The sequence below is a fragment of the Arachis stenosperma genome, chromosome 9 (genome assembly GCF_014773155.1).
Source record: "Arachis stenosperma cultivar V10309 chromosome 9, arast.V10309.gnm1.PFL2, whole genome shotgun sequence".
Lineage (NCBI taxonomy): Eukaryota > Viridiplantae > Streptophyta > Magnoliopsida > Fabales > Fabaceae > Arachis > Arachis stenosperma.
The window spans coordinates 101,766,760-101,777,012 of record NC_080385.1 but is presented as its reverse complement, the minus strand read 5'-3'; the positions used below and the strand labels follow the sequence as shown (position 1 = coordinate 101,777,012).

Below are 10,253 nucleotides of genomic sequence, written 5' to 3'. Positions count from 1 at the left end.
TTTGAAAGCTTGGCTGGCTGTGAAGCCATGTCTAATTCCTGGACCGGAGTCTTAGACTAGCATTGCAATGATTCCTGGAATCCAAATTAAGAATTCTGAAACCTTTATTTTCTATTTCCATATAATTTTCGAAAAATCCAAAAAAAAAATTTTCAAAATCATAAAAACCAAAAATATTTTATGTTTCTTGTTTGAGTCTAGTGTCTAATTTTAAGTTTGGTGTCTTGCATGCATTGTTTATTTGATCTTGGTTCTATTTTCAAGTCAATAGTACAGGGAACTGAAGATTCAGAACATGCAGCAGAGGAATTACACAGAAAAAGCTGGGCGTTCAAAACGCCCAGTGAAGAAGGACAGACTGGCGTTTAAACGCCAGCCAGGGTGCCTGGTTGGGCGTTTAACGCCCAAAAAGGTAGTGCATTGGGCGTTAAACGCCAGAATGTGCACCATTCTGGTGTTTAACGCCAGGATGGCACAAGAGGGAAGATTCTGTTTTCAAATCAATTTTTTTTCAAGTTTTCAAAGTTTTTCAAAATCAAATCTTTTCCAAATCATATCTTCTCAATCAAATCTTTTTCAAAATCAATTTCTTTTCTTTTTCAAAGATACTTGCTAACAATTAATGATTTGATTGAACATTTCAAGTATGTTGCCTTTTCTGTTGAGAAAGGTTTAATGTTTGAATCATATCTTTTCTTGTTAGGCAAGTCATTAATTTTTAAAAATCAAATCTTTTTAAATTGTTTTCAAATCATATCTTTTCAATCATATCTTTTTAAAAGCATAATTTTTCAAACATATCTTTTTAATCACATCTTTTTCAAAAATAGTTTTCAATCATATTTTTTTTCAAAATCTTTTTCAAAAATCACTTGATTTCTTTCCCACTTTTTGTTTTCGAAAATTATCAATCAATTTTTCAAAATGTTTTTAAAATCTTTTTAACTTAATTTTTGAAAAATCTCTTCCCCTCTTCTCACATCCTTCTATTTATGGAGTACCACTCCTTCTCAATGCACAATTCGAACTCTATCTGATTAAGTTCGAATTCTTCTACCTCTTCCTTCTAATTTTCTTCTTCTCTGACACCTCAAGGAATCTCTATATTGTGACATAGAGGATTCCACATTTTCTTGTTCTCTTCTCTTTCATATGAGCAGGAACAAAGACAAAGGCATTCTTGTTGAAGCTGACCCTGAACCTGAAAGGACCTTGAAGCAAAAGCTAAGAGAAGCTAAGGTACAACTCTCTGTAGAGGACCTAACAGAAATCTTCAAAGAAGAAGACATGGCAGCCGAAAACAACAACAATGCAAACAATGCAAGGAAGGTGCTGGGTGACTTTACTGCACCTACTCCCGACTTCTATGGGAGAAGCATCTCTATCCCTGCCATTGGAGCAAACAACTTTGAGCTTAAGCCTCAATTAGTTTCTCTAATGCAACAGAATTGCAAGTTCCATGGACTTCCATTGGAAGATCCTCATCAGTTCTTAGCTGAATTCTTGCAAATCTGTGACACTGTCAAGACTAATGGGGTTGACCCTGAGGTCTACAGACTTATGCTATTCCCTTTTGCTGTAAGAGACAGAGCTAGGACATGGTTGGACTCACAACCTAAAGAAAGCCTGGACTCATGGGAAAAGCTAGTCAATGCCTTCTTGGCAAAGTTCTTTCCACCTCAAAAATTGAGTAAGCTTAGAGTGGAAGTCCAAACCTTCAAACAGAAGGATGGAGAATCCCTCTATGAAGCTTGGGAAAGATACAAACAATTGATCAGAAAATGTCCTTCTGACATGCTTTCTGAATGGAGCATCATAGGTATTTTCTATGATGGTCTCTCTGAACTATCCAAGATGCCTTTGGATAGCTCTGCTGGAGGATCTCTTCATTTGAAGAAGACGCCTGCAGAAGCTCAAGAACTAATTGAAATGGTTGCAAATAACCAATTCATGTACACTTCTGAAAGGAATCCTGTGAACAATGGTACTAATCAGAAGAAAGGAGTTCTTGAGATTGATACTCTGAACGCCATTATGGCTCAGAACAAGATATTGACTCAGCAAGTCAATTTGATTTCTCAAAGTCTGTCTGGAATGCAAAATGCACCTGGCAGTACTAAGGATGCTTCATCTGAAGAAGAAGCTTATGATCCTGAGAACCCTTCAATGGAAGAGGTGAATTACATGGGAGAACCCTATGGAAACACCTATAATTCTTCATGGAGAAATCATCCAAATCTCTCATGGAAGGATCAACAGAGACCTCAACAAAGTTTCAACAACAATAATGGTGGAAGAAACAGGTTTAGCAATGGCAAGCCTTTTCCATCATCTTCTCAGCAACAGACAGAGAATTCTAAGCAGAGCCACTCTGACTTGGCTACCATGGTCTCTGATCTAATCAAAACCAGTCAAAGTTTCATGACTGAAACAAGGTCCTCCATTAGAAATTTGGAGGCACAAGTGGGACAGCTGAGCAAGAAAATTACTGAACTCCCTCCTAGTACTCTTCCAAGCAATACAGAAAAAAATCCAAAAGGAGAGTGCAAGGCCATCAACATGGCCAAATTTGGAGAGGAAGGAGAGGCAGTGAACGCCACTGAGGAAGACCTCAATGGACGTCCACTGGCCTCCATTGAGTTCCCCAATGAGGAACCATGGGAATCTGAGGCTCAAAATGAGACCGTAGAGATTCCATTGGACTTGCTTCTGGCTTTCATGAGCTCTGATGAGTATTCCTCCTCTGAAGAGGATGAGTATGTCACTGAAGAGCAAGTTACTAAATACCTTGGAGCAATCATGAAGCTAAATGACAAGTTATTTGGAAATGAGACTTGGGAGGATGAACCCCCTTTGCTCACCAAAGAATTGGATGACTTGTCTAGGCAGAAATTACCTCAAAAGAGGCAGGACCCTGGGAAGTTCTCCATACCTTGTACCATAGGCACCATGACCTTCAAGAAGGCTCTGTGTGACTTAGGGTCAAGTGTAAACCTCATGCCTCTCTCTGTAATGGAGAAGCTAGGGATCTTTGGGGTACAAGCTGCAAGAATCTCACTAGAGATGGCAGACAATTCAAGAAAACAAGCTTATGGACTTGTAGAGGATGTTTTGGTGAAGATTGAAGACCATTACATCCCTGCTGATTTCATAGTCCTAGAGACTGGGAAGTGCATGGATGAATCCATCATCCTTGGCAGACCCTTCCTAGCCACAGCTAAGGCTGTGATTGATGTTGATGGAGGTGAACTGATCATTCAAGTGAATGAAGAATCCTTTGTGTTTAAGGCTCAAGGATATCCCTCTGTCACCATGGAGAGGAAGCATGAAGAGCTTCTCTCAAAGCAAAGCCAGACAGAGCCCCCACAGTCAAACTCTAAGTTTGGTGTTGGGAGGCCACAACCAAACTCTAAGTTTGGTGTTGAACCCCCACATTCAAACTCTAAGTTTGGTGTTGGGAGGTTCCAACATTGCTCTGAGCATTTGTGAGGCTCCATGAGAACCCTCTGTCAAGCTACTGACGTTAAAGAAGCGCTTGTTGGGAGGCAACCCAATGTTATATTTTATCTATTTTCCTTTGTTATTTTATGTTTTCTGTAGGTTGATGATCATGAGAAGTCACAAAATCAATTGAAAAAGCAAAAACAGAATGAAAAACAGGAAGAAAAACAGCACACCCTGGAGGAAGAACCTACTGGCGTTTAAACGCCAGTAAGGCTAGCAGATGGGCGTTTAACGCCCAGTCTGGCACCATTCTGGGTGTTTAACGCCAGAAAGGGGCACCAGACTGGCGTTAAACGCCAGGAAAGGGCAAGAACCTGGCGTTAAACGCCAAAAATGGGCACCATCCTGGCGTTTAACGCCAGAATTGGCTCAAAACGCATTTTTGCATGCCATTTGGTGCAGGGATGACTTTTCCTTGACACCTCAGGATCTGTGGACCCCACAGGATCTCCACCTACCCCACCACCCTCTCTCTTCTTCTTCACCACTCACATCCATCCTTCATAAAACCCCACCGACCTCAAAATTCAAACCACTTTCCCTCCCAAACCCACCCTTAATGGCCGAAACCTACCCCTCCCCTCACCCCTATATAAACCCATCTTCCCTCCTTCATTTTCACACACCCTAAACACTACTTCTTCCCCCTTTTGGCCGAACCATACAACCTCCTCCATCTCCTCCATTTTCTTCTTCTTCTCCTCTATTCTTTCTTCTTTTGCTCGAGGACGAGCAAACCTTTTAAGTTTGGTGTGGTAAAAGCGTTGCTTTTCGTTTTTCCATAACCATTTATGGCATCCAAGGCCAAAGAAACCTCTAGAAAGAGGAAAGGGAAGGCAAAAGCTTCCACCTCCGAGTCATGGGAGATGGAGAGATTCATCTCAAGGGTGCATCAAGACCACTTCTATGAAGTTGTGGCCTTGAAGAAGGTGATCCCCGAGGTCCCTTTCAAACTCAAAAAGAGTGAATATCCGGAGATCCGACATGAGATTCAAAGAAGAGGTTGGGAAGTTCTCACCAACCCCATTCAACAAGTCGGAATCTTAATGGTTTAAGAGTTCTATGCCAATGCATGGATCACCAAGAGCCATGATCAAAGTGTGAACCCGAACCCAAAGAATTGGCTTACAATGGTTCGGGGGAAATACTTAGATTTTAGTCCGGAAAATGTGAGGTTGGCATTCAACTTGCCCATGATGCAAGGAGATGAACATCCTTACACAAGAAGGGTCAACTTTGATCAAAGGTTGGACCAAGTCCTCACTGACATTTGTGAAGAGGGCGCCCAATGGAAGAGAGATTCAAGAGGAAAGCCGGTTCAACTAAGAAGGCATGACCTCAAGCCCGTGGCTAGAGGATGGTTGGAGTTTATCCAACGCTCAATCATTCCCACTAGCAACCGGTCCGAAGTTACTCTAGACTGGGCCATCATGATTCATAGCATCATGATTGGAGAAGAAGTAGAAGTTCATGAGGATAAGCCCATCACTAAGAAAAGGATGGAGCAAACAAGAGACCCCTCTCATCATGAGATCCCTGAGATGCCTCAAGGGATGCACTTTCCTCCACAAGACTATTGGGAGCAAATCAACACCTCCCTAGGAGAATTGAGTTCCAACATGGGACAACTAAGGGTGGAGCACCAAGAACATTCCATCCTCCTCCATGAAATTAGAGAAGATCAAAGAATCATGAGAGAGGAGCAACAAAGACAAGGAAGAGACATTGAGGAGCTCAAGCACTCCATAAGATCTTCAAGAGGAAGAACAAGCCGCCATCACTGAGGTGGACCCGTTCTTTAATCTCCTTGTTCTTTATTTTCTTGTTTTTTTCGAATTTCCATGCTTATGTTTATCCATGTCTGTGTCTTATGATCATTAGTGTCTTAGTGTCTATGCCTTAAAGTTATGAATGTCCTATGAATCCATCACCTTTCTTAAATAAACAATGTTCCTAATTGGAAAAAAAAAAGAATTGCATGAATTTTGAATTTTATAACAGATTAATTATTTTGATGTGGTGGCAACACTTTTGTTTTCTGAATGTATGCTTAAACAGTGCATATGTCTTTTGAATTTGTGGTTCATGAATGTTGGCTCTTGAAAGAATGATGAAAAAGGAGACATGTTACTGAGGATCTGAAAAATCATAAAAATGATTCTTGAAGCAAGAAAAAGCAGTGAATACAAAAAAAAAGAGAAAAAGAAAGAAAAGAAAAAAAAAGGAAAGAAATAAAGTTGTGATCCAAGGCAAAAAGAGTGTGCTTAAGAACCCTGGACACCTCTAATTGGGGACTCTAGCAAAGCTGAGTCACAATCTGAAAAGGTTCACCCAATCATGTGTCTGTGGCATGTATGTATCCGGTGGTAATACTGGAAGACAGAGTGCTTTGGGCCACGGCCAAGACTCAATAAGTAGCTGTGTTCAAGAATCATCATACTTAACTAGGAGAATCAATAACACTATCTGGATTCTGAGTTCCTAAAAAAGCCAATCATTCTGAATTTCAAAGGATAGAGTGAGATGCCAAATCTGTTCAGAGGCAAAAAGCTAAAAGCCCCGCTCATCTAATTAATACTGATCTTCATAGATGTTTTTGGAATTCATTGCATATTCTCTTCTTTTTATCTTATTTGATTTTCAGTTTCTTGGGGACAAGCAACAATTTAAGTTTAGTGTTGTGATGAGCGGATAATTTGTACGCTTTTTGGCATTGTTTTTAGTATGTTTCTAGTAGGATTTAGTTAGTTTTTAGTATATTTTTATTAGTTTTTAGTTAAAATTCACTTTCTGGACTTTACTATGAGTTTGTGTGTTTTCTGTGATTTCAGGTATTTTCTGGCTGAAATTGAGGGACTGAGCAAAAATCTGATTCAGAGACTGAAAAGGACTGCAGATGCTGTTGGATTCTGACCTCCCTGCACTCGAAGTGGATTTTCTGGAGCCAGAAGCCCAATTGGCGCGCTCTTAAAGGCGTTGGAAAGTAGACATCCTGGGCTTTCCAGCAATATGATAGTCCATACTTAACCCAATATTTGATGGCCCAAACCGGCGTTCAAAGTCACCTTCAGATTTCCCAGCGTTAAACGCCGGAACTGGCACCAAAGTGGGAGTTAAACGCCCAAACTGGCACAAAAGCTGGCGTTTAACTCCAAGAAGAGTCTCTACACGAAAATGCTTCATTGCTCAGCCCAAGCACACACCAAGTGGGCCGGAAGTGGATTTTATGTCATTACTCATCTTTGTAATTCTTAAGCTACTAGTTCCCTATAAGTAGGACCTTTTACTATTGTATTTTCATCTTGGTTTTTCTGGTTCTCTCTCTGGGACCGAAGCCAATGATCACTTTTGTTCTTATGTATTTTCAACGGTGGAGTTTCTACACACCATAGATTAAGGTGTGGAGCTCTGCTGTACCTCGAGTATTAATGCAATTACTATTGTTCTATTCAATTCCGCTTGTTCTTTCCAAGATATCACTTGTTCTTCAACTTGATGAATGTGATGATCCGTGACACTCATCATTCTCACCTATGAACGTGTGACTGACAACCACCTCCGTTCTACCTTAGATTAAGTGAATATCTCTTGGATTCCTGATACACGATGCATGGTTGATCGCCTGATAACCGAGCGCTCGCCTGACAAACGAGCCAGCCATTCCGTGAGATCAGAGTCTTCGTGGTATAGGCATGAACTGATGGTGGCATTCAAGAGAATCCGGAAGGTCTAACCTTGTCTGTGGTATTTGATGAGCGGATAATTTGTATGCTTTTTGGCATTGTTTTTAGTATGTTTTTAGTATCTTTTAGTTAGTTTTTAGTATATTTTTATAGTTTTTAATTAAAATTCATTTTCTGGACTTTACTATGAGTTTGTGTGTTTCTGTGATTTCAGGTATTTTGACTGAAATGAGGGACCTGAGCAAAAATTGATCCAGAGACTCAAAAGGACTGCAGATGCTGTGGATTCTGACCTCCCTGCATTCGAAGTGGATTTCTGGAGCTACAAGCCCAATTGGCGCGCTCTCAACGGCGTTGGAAAGTAGAATCCTGGGCTTCCAGCAATATATAATAGTCCATACTTTGCCAAGATTTGATGGCCCAAACCGGCGCTCAAAGTCACCTACAGAAATTCCAGCGTTTAAACGCCGGAACTGGCATAAAATTTGGAGTTAAACGCCCAACTGGCATGAAAGCTGGCGTTTAACTCCAGAAAAGGTCTCTACACGAAATTCCTCATTGCTCAGCCCAAGCACACACAAGTGGGCCTGTGGATTTTTCTGTCATTTACTCATTCTGTAAACCTTAGGATACTGCTTTTACTACTTATAGGATCTTTTGACATTGTATCCGTACCTTATGACCTCATAACATTTTGTACACGTTTCTTTCCACAGTATGAGCTCTAAACCCCATGGTTGGGGGTGAGGAGCTCTGCTGTGTCTTGATGGATTAATGCAATTACTACTGTTCTTCTCAATCATGCTTGCTTCGATTCTAAGATAACACTTGTGTTATCCGATGAATGATGATCCGTGACAATGATCCGTGACAATCATCATCATTCTCACTATGAACACGTGCCTGACAACCACCTCTGTTCTATCTTAGATTGAGTAGTTATCTCTTGGGTTCTTTAATCAGAATCTTCGTGGTATAGGCAGGACCTGATGGCAGCATTCAAGAGAATCCGGAAGGTCTAAACCTTGTCTGTGGTATTCTGAGTAGGATTCAATGATTGAATGACTGTGACGTGCTTCAACCTGTAAACTGGGCGTTAGTGACAGACGCAAAAAGAGGGATTCTATTCTGGTAGGGAGGGAACCAAACCGGTGATTGGCAGTACTGTGACAGAGTGCGTGCATTAGCTTTCACTGCGAGGATGGGAGGTAGCCATTGACAACGGTGAAACCCTACATGAGCTTGCCATGGAAGGAGGCTTGCGTGTTTGATGAAGAAGACAGTAGGAAAGCAGAGATTCAGAAGATGGAGCATCTCCAAACCTCAACCTATTCTCCATTACTGCAATACAAGTAACCATTTCATGTTCTTTTACTTTTTACAATCATCCTGATAATTTCTGATATCCTGACTAAGATTCACAAGATAACCATAGCTTGCTTCAAGCCGACAATCTCCGTGGGATCGACCCTTGCTCACGCAAGGTATTACTTGGACGACCCAGTGCACTTGCTGGTTAGTTGTGCGGAGTTGTAAAAGTGTGATTGCAATTTCGTGCACAAGTTTTTGGCGCCGTTGCCGGGGATTGTTCGAGTTTGGACAACTGACGGCTTATCTTGTTGCTTAGATTAGGACTGTTTATTTTGTTGGTTTAGAGTCTTTTAGTTGAGTTAGTTTCATATTCTAAGTTTGGTGTCAATTGCATGCTTTTATTTTCTTTTAAATTTTCGTTTTTGCATAGTCTTAGTCCTTTTTTTATTCATAAAAATTCTAAGTTTGGTGTCCTCTGTGTTTTTCTCTTAAAATTTTCGAAAAAATTAGTGTTTGATTCCTAAAAATTTTAAGTTTGGTGTCTTTTGCTGTTTTTCTCTTTCCTCTTTTAAGAATCAATCTTTTCATAAAATTTTCAATCATATCTTCTTAATGCTGTTTTCAAATCTTTTTTTCACTAATTGATTCAGTTCTCAATTTGCTTTGATCTATTTATTTTTAATTTTCGAATTTTGTTTTATTTTCCTTTTGTTTTATTTTATTGTATTTTATTTTTTCGTTATTTCAAAAAAAAAAATTTAAAAATAAACAAAATTTATCTCTTTGCAATTATTCTCATTTCCCTTTTGTCCATTATGGACTTAAGTGGATTAATCAGTCCAAGAGGACTCTGGGGTCTTATGCTAACCCCATTACAGCTGCATGGGAGTAGCATGTATACCTCCCATCAAAGCAAGCAGCTTTGAGCTAAATCCTCAACTCATTATCATAGTGCAGCAAAATTGCCAGTATTCCGGTCTTCCTCAGGAAGAACCCACTGAGTTTCTTGGCACGTTCTTACAAATTGCTGACACAGTACATGATAAAGAGGTAGATCAGGATGTCTACAGACTATTACTGTTTCCATTTGCTGTAAAAGATCAAGCTAAAAGGTGGTTAAATAACCAACCTACAGCAAGCATAAAGACATGGAAACAGTTATCAGACAAATTCCTGAATCATTTTTACCCTCCAAAGAGGATGACACAGCTAAGGCTGGACATCCAAGGCTTTAAACAAGAGGATCATGAATCCCTTTATAATGCCTGGGAGAGGTATAGAGGTATGCCCCTCTGAAATGTTCTCAGAGTGGGTACAATTAGACATCTTCTACTATGGGCTCACAGAAAAAGCTCAGATGTCTTTAGACCACTCAGCTGGTGGATCTATACACATGAGGAAGACAATTGAAGAAGCTCAAGAGCTTATAGACACTGTTGCTAGAAACCAATACTTATATTCTAGCAATGAGTTCGTTCCAAAAGAGGAGGTCATGGCCTTAGTCACCTGATCCTAATCCTCAAGAACAGATGAATGAGCTTAATCAACAATTGCTCCTGATGACAGAACAGCTAGCAGAATTTAAAGAAATGCTCCATGATACTAAGGTTGCTAACAAGAGCATAGAACTACAGTTGAATCAGGCAAAACAACAAATATCTAAACAGATAACAGAGGAGTGCCAAGCAGTTCAATTGAGGAGTGGAAAGACCTTGAATAACATTGTTCAAAAGAGCAAAAAGCCAAATAAGGAAC

General features: G+C 40.1%; 1 non-coding gene across 1 annotated transcript; it reads right to left on the bottom strand.

Moving 5' to 3' along the window:
- Positions 1-1,692: 1,692 nt before the first annotated feature.
- On the bottom strand, positions 1,693-1,800 carry LOC130953454 (small nucleolar RNA R71). Its single transcript, XR_009075623.1, has one exon. It is a non-coding gene; the product is annotated as a small nucleolar RNA R71 (small nucleolar RNA).
- Between the last annotated feature and the right edge of the window lie 8,453 nt (positions 1,801-10,253).